General features: G+C 52.1%; 1 protein-coding gene across 2 annotated transcripts in view; it reads right to left on the bottom strand.

The window, feature by feature from the left end:
* Phf21b (PHD finger protein 21B) overlaps window positions 1–19,509 on the bottom strand; it is a 93,576-nt gene that overhangs the window by 43,421 nt on the left and 30,646 nt on the right. The window lies entirely within an intron of this gene.

Consider the following 19,509-nt stretch of genomic DNA (forward strand, 5'->3'; position numbering starts at 1 on the left):
TAGCAGGCAGGGCTGGAAATTCGTGTGGACCAAGAGAGCACAGGCACCATGTCTACAGAAGCTGCCGAGGCAGCTACTTGCTTCCTTGTGCCAACCACATCCCTACAGACATCGCCAGAACTACAAACAATACCAGGCCCTATTCTTCATTCCCCTCCAAGCTTGAAGAAACTGAGACACACAGGTTATAAGTAAGTGGCCAAGATCACTGTGGGTGGCAGAGCTGGGATCTAGGTTGTAGAATTGTAGAGCCCTTTCCACAGGATGATGGTCTTGCAGGCTTGGCTCTGTTCCACTCTACAGTGAGATGCCCCATTTCAAGCCCTCCCAGGGGGGCTGCCTCTAGTTCTGTTTTAGCCCCCATTATGAGCAGCTTACTGCACACACTTCGCTCACAGGGAGACTGAGGCACAGGCAGGTGACTGACTCACCCTCAGATGTTCAGCAAGGAAGTCCATTAGTCCAGCCTCCCTTGTGGAAGGTACATGGTACATGGAAGGACTCTGATCCTCTGGGTGTTTAGCACTGAGCACCCACCCACCCACCATAGCCCCTCTCAGCTGTGTGGCCATGCCACAGAAGGCCTGAGGACCCATGTCTCCAAGCACAGGGCTGATAAGCAGGCATGGGCCTGGCTCCTGGAAGCTCAGCTGGGTCCTCTGTGACACGCAAGCTCTGCCTGGCATATTCCTTTTCTTTCTTCCTCTCTCGTCCAGGTACAACTTACAGCAGCCAAGTGCAGAGGCATTCAGAGCCCTGCCAGAGGGATTCTTTTCTACATCCACAGATAATTATCACTGAGGTGATGACACAGAACACAGGGCTCTGCTGCCCCCTGTTGTCACCCCAACAGGTGATGCTACTCGGTCTCTTTTTGCAGTTTGTAATGCGGGATCCTGAAGGTTGTACATTTTTTTGGCCTGAGCCACCTGCTCAATAGGAGCACCTGTGAGAGTCAGCCCGGCTGTGGCTGGCAAGATTCTGTCCTTCACTGCTGTAGCGTCTGCCCGTGTGACGAGTCTCCGGTCTTCTTCTCCAACATACTGCTGATAGGCTACTATGAATGATGGCTAACGCTGCTGTGAGCGTCTTCTGTGGGGTCTGTGCCCTGTAGGCAGGGTGAGCTTTAGTGGATCTACTCAGCTTGTGTCATCTCAGTTTTTCTTATCTTTGTCCTGTATTGTTTCAAACTCCTTCTGGAAAGCAGTAGGGCATAAGAGTGAAACAAAGACTCTGAATCACAGTGGTTATGATAAAAGGATGCTACAGTCTTACAACATAGAGCTAAATGTTTCTGTGTTAGCACCCACTGTGTGTTATTTATACAATTAAAAAGGGGAGAAGGAATGCATGTCCAGTCACTGAGAACTGTTCAATTCACCGCAAGGTGATTTTACAACAAAATCATGCAGTCTCTGAAAATGGAGATCTACATGGGATGTGCTTTCAACCATGGGGAGAGGGACAGAACAAGTAACTATAGACACCATTTCTCCAACTGGATGAATGACACACGATTTTTAAGCTTCTGAGTGTCAAAGTCCTAATGGTGATTGCTTCTGATGGATGAAATTATTTTGTCTTTCGATTTCTTTATCCTTTTATGTGTTTTCAACATCTTCTGTTATTTATTTTTATAACTGGATAAAGGGGGGTGTGAGAATCTATAATTCAAGATTCTATGATTTCTTGAGCCTCTGATTATGAATCTGTTCTAAGTACCACAGGGTTCAGAGACCTTGGTGGCCCTCAATGACCTAAGTGGGGTGCTGGGTTTGATTGCAGATGACACTGGAAACTCTTAGGAGGAGAGAAGCTCAGCCTGCAGCAGGGCTTCCTCCTGCACAGAATGCCTCCTGTGCAGAGCACTGTGATGGTTCACCTTCATTTTCAACTTGACTGGATCAAGGAGCCCTGGCAGATTAGTGAAACACACCTGGGTGTGTCTGTGGGGCATGTACAGAGAGCAAAGTAGCTGTTATCAGGAGTTCAAATCCCAGACCTGGCTCTGGGCCCTGCAGGACCCTCCATGGATACTGAGGGCTCCAGCTGGGGCAGGGATGCTCTTGTGGGGCTGGTACCCACACCCTAGACAGGAGGCACCAGCAAGGCAGGATATGATTTTCCACACTGTTTTGTTTAAGCAGAAGCTCAACCAATTTGGGATGACAAGCTGGAAATCAGAAGTTGCGGCAATCCATGCCTCTGAAGCGCTTATGGATGCCTGACCCCCGCCCCCACACCTTACCTGAATGTGCTAACTCACACTCTCTCCTGCTCTCTTTCATTCCATTTTTCTGCTCTGATTTATTAATTAGTCTCTCTGTTTGCAACTCTTCCCAGCCCAAGTGGCTCTCAACACAGCTAACATCTCTGTAGGTCTCTCTCCCAGTATGTGGGGGCTTCCTGTTAAGATGAAGACTCCAGCTGGAGGTCACACTCCTTCCCTGCTCTGACTGTCTTATTTAATTTGGAACAAGGAATATGAATGCTCAAGAAAGTCCTGCAAGTAACCAAGAGGGTCCTGGGACGGTGCTGGCAGGAGCCAGAGGAGGGGGAGACACACGTTGCTATTCCCAGAAAGGACAGTGACCAGAATTCTGAAGGATGCCTTAGGTGTGACCAGTTCCCAATGCATACATCAGAATCAGTATTGCAAGCAAGTAGAGCTAATAAAACAACTGCTAATGCCCCATGAACCTAACAGACACAAAATACTGTTGTAAGCATTCATTAATCCTCAGACAACTCTTCGAGGACGGTACCATCATCCCCACATTACAGATGAATAAACTGAGGTACAGAGTGTGAAGCATTTTGCCTGAGACCACCATGCCAGGAGAGGTGGGGCCAGCTCCATGCACCTCTGTCCCTCACCAGCACTGCCCTGCTCCTTCAGGGTGACCACAAGATCGCCTAGGCCCAGGAAGGCCCATGTGTACAGGAGGAAAGCTATGCAATTGTTGGGCAATTTAGGACACGTCTTCAGGTCCTTTTCTTCTTCATGCATTGAGCAGGTATAGGGCACCAGTGCTGTTCTGATCTGTTGTTTTAAATCTCTTGGCTGTAAGCACTTTTGCAAAGGTCCATGCCTGTTCAACTCGTCCCAGCCTCCTCAAATTGCTGGCTCCCTCCTCCTCTGGCTTGCCAGTCAGTGCCTCTCCTGAGCCTCTGTGTTTCTGGGCACAGCTTCTCCAAACCCAGAGTCTCTCTGCTCAGTGATCCTGCAGGTTCCTCTCTCCTGCACAAGTGCCCATTGCCATGTCCAGGGAAGGCACACAGTGAACAGCCACTGTGGAGAAAGGCACTGCATGGGGCTGCCGCTGCTCCCCTCTCCAGCATGGTTTTTGCAGCACAGAGCCACCTTCCTCCAACCCAGCAATATGAGCAACACAGAAGGTGTTTCTATGCAGTCCTGCTGCAGTCTTGCCATCTCTGTCCCATTTCACCTGCTTCTCTGCATAAAATTGTTTGGCCACTCAAGTCAGTTCTACAGATTAATCAAGAAGTAATTATATCACAAAACTATCCTGTAACCAAAATGCCAGCATCCATGCACCGGGTACACTGGATTTACCCGAATCAGGTTTGAGGCACCAAAGCCCCATTCCCAGAACTTCCTGGACTTTGGGGGTTGGGGCAAGGTCCCCAGTAGTAGAGGATGGGGCAGCAGAATCTGGCTTTGAGAGCACGGAAGATCTTGATAGGAGGGTAGTATGGGATACTGCTCTCCAAGGGAGAGAGGGAAGAAAGGGAAGGAGGTGGGAAGTTGGGGCAGGTGGGAACAGGTGCACGGTGAGGGAGCAGGTAACTATAATGTCTTTCCCACCCAATAGCCACAGTCCAGCTAAGCCCAGAGCCTGGGTGGGCAGGTGAGAAGTCAGATGCCCATTATTCACAAAGCCAAGCTGCCAAAAACTGATGAATGGATTAAGAAAATGTGGTTCATATATATAAAATGAAGTATTATTCAGCCACAAAGAATGAAGTTTTGTTGTTTGCAGATAAATGGATGGGGCTGGAGAACATCACGTTAAGTGAAGTAAGCCAGGTTCAGAAAGACAAAGGTTGTATGTTTTCACATGTGGAGGACAGATCCAAATAAAGCATTATCACACACACACACATGTGTATGTACGCACACAGAACATTTTATGTTTCCCAAAGCAGGACTGCAAGAGGAGAATAAGGGAGGAGGAAAAGAAGAAAAGAATGATAGGAAGTGAATGAAATGCATCATGTCTGTGGAGGAACAGACATGGTGAAATGCACTGCAAACTACTGAACAGCACAGGGTAGGGGAAAAGGGTGAGAAGAGTAGTGGAGGGGTTAGACTGATTTAAGCACAATAAACTCACAGGTAAAATACCAGGCAAAGTTCCCCGTGAACCAACAATAAACAGACACCAAACAGTGAAGGACAGGAATGTAAAACAGGTCGTGTTAAGGGGAGGGAACTAGTCGGGGGGCGGGGGGTAGATGAAGCAGGTAACGGAGGTGAGAATGGCTGAGGTGCTTTCTATATGTGTATGAACATGGGACATTGAAACCTGTCAAGTCATTTTAAGAAGGAGAGTAGGAAAAGAGGGAGAATGATGGAGGGGATGAACCAAACTGGGGTTCAATATATGTATATATGGAAATGTCACAACAAAACCCTCTGTATAACATCTTACAAATAAAAACACTTTTTAAATAAAATGTCACATTGTATCTTATAAGTACATACAATTACTATGTGTCAATTAAAAATTAAAAGTATATTTTTAAAAATCACACACACACACACACACACACACACACACAGAAGCCAGCTGCCATCCACCTATGAGGGAGATGCCCAGAGTCACCACTCCAGAAGACTGCTGGGAGACATCCTCCACTCACTCGCCAGCGGAAGCAAGCACAGCCCCGTTAGGGGAACTGGTCACCACTCCTCGGCTGCGTGACCTCGGAAGCCCCCTTAACCTCTCTGGGCTTTAATGTCCTCACCTGGGTAACAGACCTGTGCCTCTCAGGCCTATTGTGACCATTAAGGGAGATGACAGTTTGTTTTAGGTGTCAGCTGGGCTGGACTGAGGGAAGCCCAGGTGGCTGGCAAAGTATGTGATTTCTGGGTGCCTGAGAGGGTGTGTTTCAATTAGCACACATGAAGATCCACCTCACCAGTGTAGGCGGGCATCCCAATTCCTCCAAAGGCCTGGGACAAAAAGGAGGTAGAACATCCATCTGCTCCTGACCTTGGCCATCACAGCCTTCAGACTGGTACCAGCGGCCCCCAAGTCTCAGGCCTTCCAACTCCACATCCCTCCCCTGGCTTCCTAGACAGCCTGTCCTGGGATTTCCTGGCCAGGCCCAGGACCCCTCATTTGCCTCCATGGACATGCTGCAGGCTTTGTCTCTGGGGATCCTGACTACACAGGCACTTAGAATTGGGCCTGGCCACGGCTGGCTCTCAGCAACTGTGTATTAAAATCACAGGTGGGAAGAGGGATGCTGGGGAAGCTGAGCCCCTGTACTTAAAATTTAACCACCACCCAATGAGCCCCCACCCGTGCTGGGCAGTATTGTGCTATGTTCTGGACAACAAATGCTACCACCCCCAGTGTCCTACCATAAGCTGGTGACAAAGGGAGCTGAGCCTCTCAGCTCACAACACAGCAGAAGGAGCCTGACAGAGATGCTCCAGGTATGTTCAGAGAAGCAAGGTGCCACAGGCTGGCCTCGGGAGAGCAAACAGCCAGGCTCCTCGAGGGAAACCAAGAACAGTCGAGGGTGGGGGAGTGGATTACCTAGGGGACTCTGAGAAGAAAGACAGGGAGGGCTCAACCTCTCAGTACCAAATTTACAGGGCGGAGGCCTGACCCAGGGGCCTGAGCGCCAGGACCTACTTTCCCTGACAAGTGGATCTTTTCCTCATTCCTCAACACTTAACAGATGACAGCCAGGATTAAATAGTAAGTCATCTCCAGTCCCATTAGGGCCTGGCAAGATGGCTCCAAATTAAATCTAACAGTCAATGAAACCGTCAATATTTAATTTACTCATTGCAGGTGGCAATTGAACCCTCGTGATGGTGTTGCTTAATGGCAGAAATACTGGGAATTATCGCACTACAGGACTGTAGGATGTATGGGTGTCCTATACAAAGTGGCAGTGTCCAGGCCAGTGGGAGGGTGATGCCCACCAAGGACCCCACACGCTGCCCAAGACAGACCCAGGCCCAGTGTGAGCTTGACCCTGACTGAGGCCACTGGAAGTTCGTGGGGACCAAGGCAGGGGTTTCCATTTTTGGAATCTACTCTGCAATCAGGGGGCTTAGAACAAGCTAAGGAGAGACAAACCCACCTTCCTCATCAGAGTCAAAGGAGGTAGAATGGGGCTCTCCTGACAGCGCCTCCCAGACACTGATGGTGGATTGAACAAATCACTCACTAAACTCAGGGAAAACAGCAGAGGTGGCCATCACTGCCACAGTCTTGTGCCAGTTCTTATCCCTGCCTGCCTCCTCATGGTGGGACTGTATCCAATAGCCAGTACCTACATGGTGGTCCTCCACCCACGAACACCCCACACCCAAGCTCCCAGCCATCTCATTCTGGAGGTTCTTCCCACCTGCTACTTCCTGAACAGGACATCCTCCCTTCCGCAGCCCCAAACGTGCACCTCCCACAGTGCTTTCTGCCAGTCCCCAATCTCTGCTAACCTGGCCCCTGGCCTTTTCAGAGGGGCAAATGCCACCAGCCCCAGGGGGTCTGGCACCCAAGTGTTGACTACACAGGATCAGCTTTTCTGGAAAAAGAAGAACTGCAAAACCTTAGAAAGGTACAGGAGTCAGTTCCCAAGTTGTTCAAGGAGGGAGGATCCGTTTGCATGGACAGGCTGAGGTGTCAGCTCTTGCAGCCTCAGAGTAAGTCTCAGAAATGACTTTGATTTGTTTAAATCATGCATGAACAGAATTGTCAGCCTCCCTTTCTTACCCAACTGCTTCTCCCCACCTCACTTTTCTCGTTTGCTTGGTTTTCTGTTCCTCTTGCAAATTTTTCCTAAGTTACCTGGCAGAAGGCTTGAAACCTTTCTGTGCAAACACGCAGCCTCTGGGTCCAGGGCCTCAACATGAGGCCTCGTCCACTGCCCAACCTACATGGGCTTCTTCCAGGCTGTGGGACTCCTGTCCTGCTCTTGGCCCGCATTTCTTGGGTTTAACTCCTTTATTTTAGTGGAGCACTGGGCTGATAGCTTACTGAGAAGGACAACCTGTTTCAGGCCCTCCCTGCAAGTGTACCAGCAGAACCAGGTTGGAAGGCGGCAGCCCTGAGCACCCCGGGCACAGGGCACCAGCTCACAGGGCTGCTGCGGGGCAGGCTCCAGCCTCTGATTCCGTCATAACCAACGTGCGTTCCCTCTTCCAGGGGCTGAGGATCTTCTGCAGTCCTGCGTTGGGAACTTCACAATGAGCGAATGTCAGCGAGGACGTCTTCGACCGGGAAACACGTGTGCTTCCCAGGGACACTCGCGTTTTGCTGACAGTGCTCTTTGTCAGTTTCTGTCTTATCACAGCATTTTCCGTTTTCTCAGCTTCTCTTGTCCACACCCCTCCCCGCATTCGGCATCTTGCCCCACCTTTGCAGAGACTTCCTCAGCCTGCTCTTCCAGCCCTTATGTATTATTTCCCATGGCTCCTGCTGGCTCTGTGGCTGTTCCTCTCATGCCACAGACTCCTGGGTGCAACACTGCCTGATTCCTTGGAGGAGCAAAGATTTTGCAAGCATGCCTCTGCTTCTTCCTCCTCCCCTCCCTGGTTTGTGTTCAGTCTTTTCTGTGCTTGAAACTCACCATGAATGTCCTGCAATGCCCAGCAACCTGTTCCTGTCTCGTGAAGGGCCTGGAGGTACTGGTAGCCCTGGCTAGTTAATGTCTTCTACACAATGAGGCATCTGTGCTGACCCAGCTTCTCATACTACTCGCCTTGAGCTCCACGCTCTAACTGCAGAACAGATCCGTGTGCCTGGGCCACTTGCCTGCCCGTCCCTAACTGAGGGCCAGATGCACGGGAGACAACTCATTCACAGGAGACATCCACGAGCATTCACAAGCCTGGGGAACCTGCTCACTAGTGAGCGGTGATCTGTTAGTACCTGGCTGCACCTGCCTCTGACCCAGAAGGCCACTCCCTCCACACAAAGGCCTAGGGTGAGTGGGTGGCAGCCCCCAGGGAAGTAGCCCCAGGGCTTGGCAGGAGGTGTGGAGCCCAGTAGAAGCATCAATAGGGGAAAACGCTGAGAGCTAAAAAGGAGAGAATTACAACAGGTGACAGGTGAGCAGGAGAGAAAGTTTCATGAGAGAAGAACGAGCAGAGGCTGAAAGAGGCCCATGAAGAGTAGGGGGAGGGGAAGCAGCAGGCAGGCCGGCTCTGGAATCAGCAGGAGCCCTCCTGGCAGGTTGTGGGCTTCATGTGCTCTATACCTGGCTCCCTCTCTCACTGAACCTGGATATAAGTTCAATGCCTCGCACAAGGCCTGGCATACAAGAGAAGCTAAGTAAATTGAAGAAACCATCCCATGAAACCCCTGGATGCCGGGCCTCCATGGCCATTTTCACATCCATTTTTCACTGCCTGATTATTTCCAGTTGTAGACAGCCCCTCCCTCCGCAGCTACCTAAGTTCACTATCAAGAGGCCAGCTATAAAACATAACATCAAAACAACTATCTTTTATTATTTATCCTCTCTGCCTTAAACGTCAGAGAACCCCTGGGTGGTGGTGACCACTGTCAGTCTGCCAGTGCCATGAGGCCCCTGAAGGCCAAGGCCACTCCTGCCCAACACTGCTCCCTGCCTGCTAATATCACTCCCTGCTTTCTCACACTTCAGACCCAGGATTGGGCCCCATTCTGCCTAAGGATGCTGGTTCTTTCAAAGGCTGCATCTCCCCAGAAACTATGGAACGGCCCTTGATTGGACCACAGGGTAACCAGACACCAAGCCAAGTCTCACTCTGAGTGTCTGTGAGGGTGTTTCTGGGCCTCCCCAGCAGGGTGGGCCTCACCTGGTCAGTCAGAGGCCTGAAGTCAAGAAAAGACCAGAGAGGAGCTCCTGTGGCCCAGTCACTGGGCTTGGACCTGGGTCTCCTGCCTCTGGACTTGATGGAAGCACAGGCCATTCTTGGGTCCCAAGCCTCTTTTTGGAGGTGGCCTAGACTCTTAGCTCTCAGGAGTCTCCAGCACTGACTGCAGATAACCGGATTCATCAGCCTCCACAACCACACGAGCCAATTCCCTAGGATAAACACACGCACACGCGCACACACACGCACGTGCACACACACATACAACACAAACACAAAACACATGGTTATTCTCTGAAGAATCCTGACAGATACAAGCTGTACCCCAGTTTCTTCCACAGGGAGACACAGGGTGCCTGAGTACACTGGGTGTACTCAGAATTGCTCTTAGGTTCCCCATAGAACCACAGGGAGACACAGGGTGCCTGAGTACACTGGGTGTACTCAGAATTGCTCTTAGGTTCCCCATAGAACCACAGGGAGACACAGGGTGCCTGAGTACACTGGGTGTACTCAGAATTGCTCTTAGGTTCCCCATAGAACCACAGGGTGGCAGTGGGCAGAGCATCCCCTACTGTGATGTGACCAGAGGGTTCAACCCTGGTGAATTACAGTCCTCACAAAGGTAGGGTCTGGTAGTTCATGTCTATAATCCCAGCTACATGAGGTAGGAGAGGCAGGAGGGTTAACAGTCCAACACTAGCAACAGCAGGAAAAAATGGGAGACCCTACCTGAAAAAATAACACAAAAAAAGAGCTAGAGGTATAGTTCGAGGGATTGAGTGTCTGCCTAAGCAAGCACAAGGTTCTGAGTTTAAATCCCAGCACTTCCCCCGCCGACCCCACCAAAGTCCTCCCAAAGGTACCTTGCACCCTGGGTATGTTGCACACACCATGGGATTCTCTTCTGAGTACAGCAGTGACAATGATGATGACCAGGCAAGAGCTGTGTGGCCCTGCAACACGCCACACTCAGCAAAGTGTCTGCTCCTCTGTGTTCTCTCAGCAACAAGCCCTGGAGGCAGCCCTTGCCATCTCCACTTTGAAGCAAGGGGCTGTGTTCTCTGGGAGCCTAGGGGTTCCCCCAGATCCCATCTCACAACACAATCAGGGTCTTGGTCCCTCCCCGAGGACACCAGCCAGCTATGAAGCTGACTCCAGCTCCCCTGTGTGTCTGCGGACAGGGAGGGATGTCCACCTGGGGCCTGGCACCGCACACGTCCTCACAGCACTGGGCAGTGCCCAGGAGCAGAGAGCAAGCTGACCAGGAACGGTACATGGGACACCGCATGGGGCTGTGTTTAGGACTCGTAGGGGTGAGGGTATACCCACTCTTGCTGCTTCGGTGCCAACAGAGTTTACTTTTGTTTTTACCTGAAGAGAAGTGACTGTATGATGCCCTTGCTAGAGGGTGGGGATCTGAGAACCCCAAGATGGTGCGACTTACAGTTTCTCCACACCCTTGTCATTGTGAGGGCCACACCCCAGCAAGAAGTGCGGTTCCAGGGGGAAAGGAGAGAACAGAGGTAAAGGTACTTCACAAACAAGACCTGGTCCTGACTCTGTGACCTGAGGCCTCCCTGCCTGTACAATCCTGTAACTGTGTGGCTGATGTCTGCACTGGCCCAGCATGGAGCACGGTCAAACCTCCATGTTCAGAAAAGAGGGCCCTCTCCATGGGGGGACCCAACGCACCAGCCACACTACCATTTTTTAAAAATAAATTTCATGAACGTACATAACCTGTGTCCAACTCAAACCACTGAATCCCTTATGTAGTGGAATTCAGTGCACCAGGGTACTGGCTCCAGGGCCAGTCAGCTGCCTTCACATCCTGACCTGTCCCTCTCCAAGCATGGTTTGTGTCAGGGATGGGGACTGACGCCTAATCTTCCACTCAATGAGGCAGGCCAACGAGATGCAGAGCTCACAGAAGGCCAATGAGAAGATGGGCTTCCCATGGGCCAAGGAGGTGGGTCTCGCAGGGATCCAATGAGATGACAGGCTTCACAGAAGCCCGTGACAAGGTGGGTCTCACAGAGCCAATGAGAAGCTGGGTTCCATAGGGCTATTAGGAAGAGGAAATGAGTTTGTGCAGCAGGTGCAGCAGTTAGGAGAACACAAGCAGAGGGACTCACGTACTCGTTAACACTACTACCAGCTGCTGTCCCAGTGCTCTGCGCTCCATTTCCCCACTGTCTTCCCCAAAACCCAAACCCTTGGAGACCATTAAGCTGCCCTTTCAATGGTGGCCTCAACCCTGGGGCGGGGGGCATCCTGTGCTCCACCTCTGACCCCCACCACACCACCTCCCACATTCCAGAATAACAGGTGAGTCCTGGCCATTTGGTGACCCTGGTGAAAGGCAGGGCCACTTCTGCACCTCTCATCTTCAGCCAAAAACAGTGACCCCCTTATTCTAGGGGAGATTTCCACCCACTGCCACTGGGCATTTAAATGACCCAATTATGCTAATTTCAGCTACAGTGATTAATGAGACATTTCAAAGGGAGATACCTCCCGGGGGGGGGGGTGAAGACCCCTGGAGGATGATTGTAGGGCTGTAGACAAGAAGCAAGTCTATTCCACCCATTCATTCATTTTCCACGTGGGAAAAAAGCCTCTTCTACCCCTCGCTCAGTCTGTCTCCTGTTACCTGGCCACCCAGAGACTCGCAGTGTAAGCGAGCTTCAATCTGCCTCTCAGGTTGGGTCTCAGTGCAGAGATTAGGCACCAAAGTCACTGCTGCTGCTTTCTGCTGTGTGAGCCCAGGCAGGCACTTTAACCTCTCTGATCCACTGTTTCCTGTCTGCACAGCGAAGATGAGGAGCTTGTATCCATAAAGGGTCTGGAGTCAGCACACTGCAAGGGTTCATTCACGTCCTCTGCCTCCCCTGCACTGTGGTGGACCTCCCAGAAGGGCCACCTGCAGACGGTGTGGCCACATGCGATAGCGACTTCTAGTCTCAGTCCGAGACTTGGATCAGCTCAAATCTCGTGACCAGCCTGAAGATGGGCTCAGCTGGACATCCCCCAGGGCTTCCCAACCTCTTGAATCCAGGGGCCATCACACATGCTAACTCTGGATGGCCATTCCCCCCTCAAGGTCTTGCCCCCCAGCCTCCTCCTTGGGGTCTGTGGCCTTGAACCACATTCTGGACAGCACACCCTCCAACATCCTCACCACCCCACTTGTGCCAGCAGTAGCTCATTGCTCTCCAGTCAGAACCTCAGCCCCATCCCAACCTCTTCTGGCCTCTTCAGTCCTGTATGGCACCCGTCCTGTTGCTGGTGGGGGCTGCATCATGTCCCCAACTTCTAGCCTGATGAGTTCCCATCTATCCTCCCAGACTCAGCAGCTCCTCCTGAGCTCCTTTCTGGGCATCCTGAGCTGACTTGGGGCTGTGTCTTTTTGGCAGTCATCTCCTTCCTCCCAGACCAGAGCTGAGTGGCCGGTGCCTGACCTGGGAGCCTCAGATGGAACCTCCATCAGATTCCAGGCAGTGGGCAAAGGGTCCATCCCAGAAGCCGGGGCCCAGCAGGCAAGGCACCAGCCATTTGCCCATGGGCCCTGAGCAGGCTGCCAAGGATGTCCACACTGTGCACACCACTTTCTCTCCACAGGAGGTGAGTCCTAGCCAGAAGTTCAATCTCCACTTGCCTGCTCACCCACCCACTGCTGTCACCAAAGGCAGGAACAGCTTTGGGGCGATTCTGGTGACAACTTCCCTGCCCCTCCAGAAGCCCCTGGGCCCAAGGAGCCCCTTCCTCCCAGCAGCCCACTCCCACTACTGTCAGTCCCTTCCAGAGGGAAGCCTGAGCCTCAGAGGATGCAGACACTTGGCCACAGTCACTCCACCTTAGCAAAGGTCCAGGGCAGGTCTACACAGCCCTCACCAGACCCTCAGGCAGGTCAGTGTCAATGGGAAGCTTGAGGTCAGGCTGGTGTCCACCAGGAAAGCGCTGGTCCCACAGTGTACACAGAGGGACCTGGCTACTATCCCAGCCAGGTGGGGAGGGGGATAAAGGGGCCAAGGAGGAGCCGTGACCCTGAGCCAGCATGCCTCTTTCCTGTCTGGTGTAGGGTGTCAAGACCCAGGATGGGGCAGAGCAAAGCTACAAAGACCAAAGAAGAAAGAGATGGGTGACTGCACAGAAACAGGGAGGCCAGGTATCCATGACGGAGGGGTGGCATGTGGCATAAGTTTCGGGGCAGAGCCCACTCTCAAACTGCTGCTTTACACAGATATGCAGCCCTTCTTGACAGACTCAATGAGATCAAAGCAGTCTTTCCATCTTCCCTTCTCCACTAAATCTCCCCATAGTGCACCCACAAAGTCCCCTGTGGGCACAGCAAGAAAAAACAAGAAGTGATCAGTTGGTCTCAATGCATTTGCAAGAAAACTTTATTCCAGGAAGGGCCTTGTGGGCACAGGGGCCAGCAGGGCAGGGGCCCAGCCACCCTAGGAGACAGCAGAGCTGCTCTCTCTTCAGCACTTTCAAAGCCATGAAGACACAGTGCCCTGCCCCCCCCCCCCACCGCCACCCCGCATCAGGCTAGAGCCTGTGTCAATGTTGCTGTCACCAGGAACCTGAATCCACACTGTTTCAGCTTCAGCTTTCCTCCATGTCCTTGTGCTGTCCCAGGACACCAACCCTGGATTCCATGTGACATGCAGAAGTCTCAGGCTCACCTGGGCTGTGAGTGTTCCAGACTTGCCTAGTCCTCAGTGAGTGGACAGTTCTGGGCCCTGGGTGGGTGTTTTGCAGGATGTCTCTTAAATACGATCTGTTTTTCTCATGGTGAGGCTGGGGTGAGGGTCAGGAGAACCACAGGGGCACTGTGTCCTCATCACCTCCTGTGAGCCTGCCTCACACTACTGGTGCCAACTGTGGGCCCTGGCTGCAGTGTCTGTCACATATCAGCTCCTCTCTTCTTCCCCCACACTGTGCTCTGTGGAAGGAGCCTCCAGGTGTGGGGTGGGGAGCTCTGTCCATCTCCTTGGGTACTAAGCAGCTGTGTAAGTGACCTGGAATTCTGCATGGAAGGCCAATGTTTACTCTTATCAGTGGACTGACAGACACTGGGCAACAACGCACTGTTACTCTGTTGGGTACCTGTGGTGTTCACAAACAGCTCCAGCTCTTTTAGTTGGCTCCTGTGTTCCTCTGACATGGAGCACCTGCCACAGACCTGCTGCTGGCTCCCAGGGCCCTCCCCCCCACACCGCCTCAAACTGCCCACGCCCGCACACTTTTAACAGCACGGGTACCCAGGCCCAATGTGAGCTTGGGTCAAGCTCCCCGCTGCTCTAGCACAGCCTGTCCTCAGCCAGCTCCAGGGACGAGAGCCCTAACCCAGGTCTCTATAACCCCTCCTGGCACCTGAAGCCTCTACATCTGGTTCCCCCACCTCCGGCCTCACCTCCCAGGGCAGGGCAGGGGTTCTAATCCACCCTAATTCATAGCAATTCCTCACCCACAGCTGGTCCTATTATGTCACCACCACCAATATGAAGCTGTGGAGCGTCCTCCTCTTCCCTAGCCAGGGAGTCCTTCCTGCCATTTGTCAGGTGTCAGAGCCAGCCATCGGGCCTGGTAAACCATTGAATCTACCCATTACCGGAGCTGGCCTAGAACACTTCAGCCTCTTCAGGGGCCCGTGAGGGCCAGTAGTGGAGGTGGCAACCTGCACCACCCAGAGGCACACAGGCAGAGAAGGGGGCTCAACTTCCCACTCTTGGTCACTCGCCTGGCTGAGGAGGAGCCATTTGCTCCCAGACACCTGTGGAAGCAGAATTACCCAGCACACAACTCCAACAGCTCGCTCCAGGCTTTTCGTGGTACTTCTGACCTGAGGCCAGGTTCTGGCCAGGGGGCAGCCATTCACGTCCTCCATAGGGTCCAGACTTCCCAGAAAGCTCAGTGCACCCAAATTCATCAAGACCCATTGTGCCTCCACCTCCAGGATGCACCTAGTAGAGTCAGCACCCCTTCTTGTTCACCGTGTGTCCTCAGCTAAGTCCACGCTGACCCTTCCCAGGCTGTGCTGGGGCACCGGGACCGGTGTGAGCTAACCACACCTGCACACCCTCAATAGCGGCAGTGCCTCCCTTAGCAATGCCGGCTCGGGGAAGATGCGCGTGGTTCAAGCTCCCTGCCGCTCTAGCACAGCCTGTCTTCAGACCAGTCCAGCTCCCCAGGTAGGCCTCTAGCACCTATGGACTTCAGGTGCTCCGTCTTACAAGTGCACCCCATTTGGCCCAGCACAGCCAGGTGTGAAGCAGGTGGCCCACTGGCTGCTGATGAACAAATAAGAAAACAGGTGCAGGGAGATGAAGCCGCACGGTCCCCAGGCACGTGCACAGGGAGGGCACTGTTCACTGGGCAGCCCCACCCTTGTGTGGGCTCCCTGCCCCCTAACCAGGAAGGGCTGGTCTTGGGGGAGCCTGCACAGCAGAAGACATTAAGAGAGATAAAGGCCTGGCTTTGAAATGCAAATTCCTCTGCCTTCCTCCTCAGCTCCTTACAGAACCTGTGATCCAGATGGGTTCTCCAGACCTTCTGGCTTTGATGTCCTTAAGAAAATATAAAAGGTGATTAACCACAGCTCCTTTTCTTTACTCTGGGAAAACGTATAATGAGTTTGAGTTATAGATCTGGGCATTTGGGCCCATGTGCGTTTTCCTCATTTTGTGTGTTGGGGGGAGGTGAACCCTGGAGCAAAGCCATCTGAATGAAGCCTCTTCTTGGCTGAGATGACTTCCTAAGTGGGCTGAGAAAGCACTGGTGGTCAGCTCAGGAGTGAGCAGGACAGAGCCAGGCACATCACCGGGCACCAACAGCCCTCAGTAGGTCAGTCAACAAACACCGATGGAGCATCTCCTACAAGCCCCATCCTCGTGAAGCTGACTTCCTGGGACAAATATAGTTCTGCCCTTGTCCTCTCCCAAGCTGTGTGCACAGCAGCTGTGTGTGTGTGTCTGCTCCCCTACAGACAGGGACCATGTCCTTGCTGCCAGATGACTTGGGCCTTAATACTGGCCTGGTACCCAGTGGGCCAAGGCTGGAAAGGCAGAGTAGAGAGGAGAGGGAGGGAGAAGAGACAGACAGGGCAATGTCTGACCATGCTGGCTGTCCCCAGCTGGGAGAACAGCACTGGGCAACTATTCCTGTACCCAAGCCCTGACTCCATGCTGACAGTTCAGCCTGTCATCAGAGTTAAGTGAGAACATGACGACTAACTTCCTCATCTCTAGTAACCACAGCCCTTGGGTGCTCTGTGCACCTGTCTTTAACACAACAGTCCCTGCAGGGCTGCACCCCGGAAGTCTTCAGGCATCAGCCCTAGAATGGAGAACTGAGGCCTGCTAGTCTCCATTCTGTCCCAGTCTGGCCTCCAAAGAGGCAAAGGGGACCATCCAGGTCCAATTAAGAATACTCTTACCAACTTCCAAACTGGCTGTCATCACTCCTACCCCTAAACAAAGAAAAACTGAGCAAACTGAAAATGGGTGACCTCAGAGAACTGAAGTCATGGGGCCAATCTCCAGCCCGAAGAGTGGGGAGACAGATGGGCAGCACAGCTTGCAGTGAGCAGAAGCTTCCAGAGCTGGAATGGTGGAATACTTAAAAGGTAACATCAAGACGTGCTGGAAGCTGTGGGTGAAAACTCCCAGAGACCGTCTTGAGGAGGGGCTGCACCTTTGTGGATTTTACCAGCGGGAACCCCACTAGGTTTTCAAAGTGGAAATCAGAGACCATTTTCCTCACGCTTGGCAGAAGGAGAGCAAAACCACCATTGTAATATGCAAGGTGAGACACCAAGAGAGGTGGGTTAGGGGTACCACAGGAAAGGACTGTAGCCCCTGGTCCCAAAAGTTATGTGACCAGCTGAGGAAGACCAAGCCCAGCACTGTGAAGTCTGGGCCAAACTACTTCTAAAGGGACCTGCAAGAGTACACCAGGAGGATCAGGTACAAACAGCCCAGGCAGGATGTGCAGCAACAGCTCCAGGTGTATTATACTGATGACATCAAGTCTGAAGCCCTGGGACACTGACCCAGGCTCAGGCTGAGTTCCCTGCCCTGCCCAGCAGTACTCTAAGCTTGGCTGGGGCCACAGCATCACGAACACAGGCAGGAGGAAGTATCAGTACCATTCTTTGCCTGGAGGACTCTGCACGCTGTGAACACAGACATATGGAAAGACACGGGACTCTACAAACATGCCTCAGGGTGACACGATTACATCTTCACGTACATGACTGACAAACCCACGTGCCAACACCACACTGTGCAGAGTCCTACATCCAAAACCTGTGCCCCGTTTTAATGCTAGACAAATACACTGCGGCCATGGCCGGTCACTTCTTGATCAGCACTCACAGATGTGGCCTGATGCTGTCACACAGGAACCAGAGGAGAGAGAAAGATGGCTCTTCAAACAGCAGGATCTTCTTCCCATGCTGGTTCTGCAGGTCAACCCAGAGCTGCCGGGTGTGAGTATGATTTGCATTTAATAAGCCAGGGTGGGGTGTGAGGATATAGATGTTTCGATGAATGGCACAGTGTTCTCTGCGTTATTGAAGCTTTCAATCATATCACATTGCTCAGAACCCAATCACTGAACAAGTAAATCAAAATGAAATGTGAATTAACAAACGGGTGTTGTCATGATGAGAAGCAAACGTTCTAGAATTTAAAGCCAAGAGAATTTCTCAGAGATCTTCCTGTCTTCTGCCTTTCCCCCGACACAAGAGTCACTGTCTGGCCAGCCCTCCTGGACAGTTGATTCCACCCCTCCTCCCTACCCACTCTTCCTCCCCCACTCCCAATGTGCATCCTCAGCTGAGGGCCTTCAAGAGCAGAGACTCTTCCAGAAGCCCCCCATCACCACTGCACCCTTGTACACCAGCCCACCTTTTCTCTGGGAACTGAGGGATAAGGTCTCTCAGCTTCTGGCTGAGTCTTTTCAGCTCCCTCCATGAGCCTGAAATGGTAACAGCACCTGCCTGGCCTTGGCCTCCTCCTTTGGCCCTGGGCAGGCAGCACTGGTGGGGAGGGTGGACAGGTGCCTAGCAGAGCCACAATGGGGCTCCTGTTCCTCCCTCTTATCTCCAGACAGCCTAGAAAGTGTGTGTGACACTGGTCACCACTCATGGCTTCCCTCTTAAGTCACAAGTCAATGAATCACAAGATGCCAACAAGCAGGACTAACCAGGCACCTTCTTGCCCTGCTCCATTCACCCCAGCCTATCTTCCAGCCTTTCCCCTTTGGCAGCAAAAGGAACTTCTGACTATCTTCTAGCACTGAGCACATGCTGGGCACTGTGGCAGAGCTTTGTCCCTTCTTCCCATCCTACGCTGAAGACAAAAGGGAACCCAGGTTCCAGAGGCACCTGGATGCTGTCCGTGGTGCTGAACCAGTGGACTGCCACCACCCAGGGATTCCAGGCTGTGTCTGCGCCTTACCAAGAGAGGGTGCTAATCCATTTTCCTTCAATTCCAGATTTTATCTTCATTAAAAACAAACTTAAAACATGGTCTTTGTACTGCTTGAGGGTAAGAAAGGCAGAATTACAGCTCACATTCCACAATTAACACAGCTGGTCTCACCCACTCTGGACCATTTTGTTTCACCTCATCTGGAATTTACACAACCTTCTTCCTCTGAGAAGCTGGATGTGCATACACCTGACTGGCTGCCTGCTCTCGGGTACGGACCTCACCCTGGATGCACACAAGACACACACACAAGACGACTCAAAAAATTTGTACCAGTTGTATTGCATACTGAACAAAGATTAAAAATTATAGAACACATGTAACATTTAAGGAGCAACAACACACAGTCTGAGAAGAAAAAGAACATTAATTAGCTTTGAAACCTCCCTCCCATTGCAAGTAGCCACTGCTTTTTGTAATTATCTTTCCTTATTTTTTGTTGCAGTTTACCACACTATGTATCTAAAAAGTAAGTTACTTTCTTTTATCCTATTTTTTTGGTGGTACTGAGAATAATTGAACTCAGGGCCTCAAGCTTGCTAGGCAGGTGCTCTACCACTTGAGCCACTCTGCCAGTCCTTTTTACACTGGCTATTTCTCAGACAGGGTTTCACTTTATGCCCAGCCTTGACCTCAATCCTCCCATGTGTGCTTCCCCACAGAGCTGGGATGACAGACATGTACTGCCACACCCAGCCATTGACTGAGATTGGGGTGGGGGGGGGTCTCACAAATTTTTGGCTTTGGCTGGCCTTGAACCACGATCCTCCTGATCTCTGCCCCCCCAGGACATGCCTGTGTATCTGCAGGCATGAGTCACCACGCACAGCTTCTGTTTGCATGGTTTTGAGCCATATATAATCAGAATCACATCAAGTATTCTCCTGCAACTTCCTTTCTGGGCTCAAGTGCACATTCCTGCGATTCACTACTGTG

Source organism: Castor canadensis, chromosome 8 (genome assembly GCF_047511655.1).
Source record: "Castor canadensis chromosome 8, mCasCan1.hap1v2, whole genome shotgun sequence".
NCBI lineage: Eukaryota > Metazoa > Chordata > Mammalia > Rodentia > Castoridae > Castor > Castor canadensis.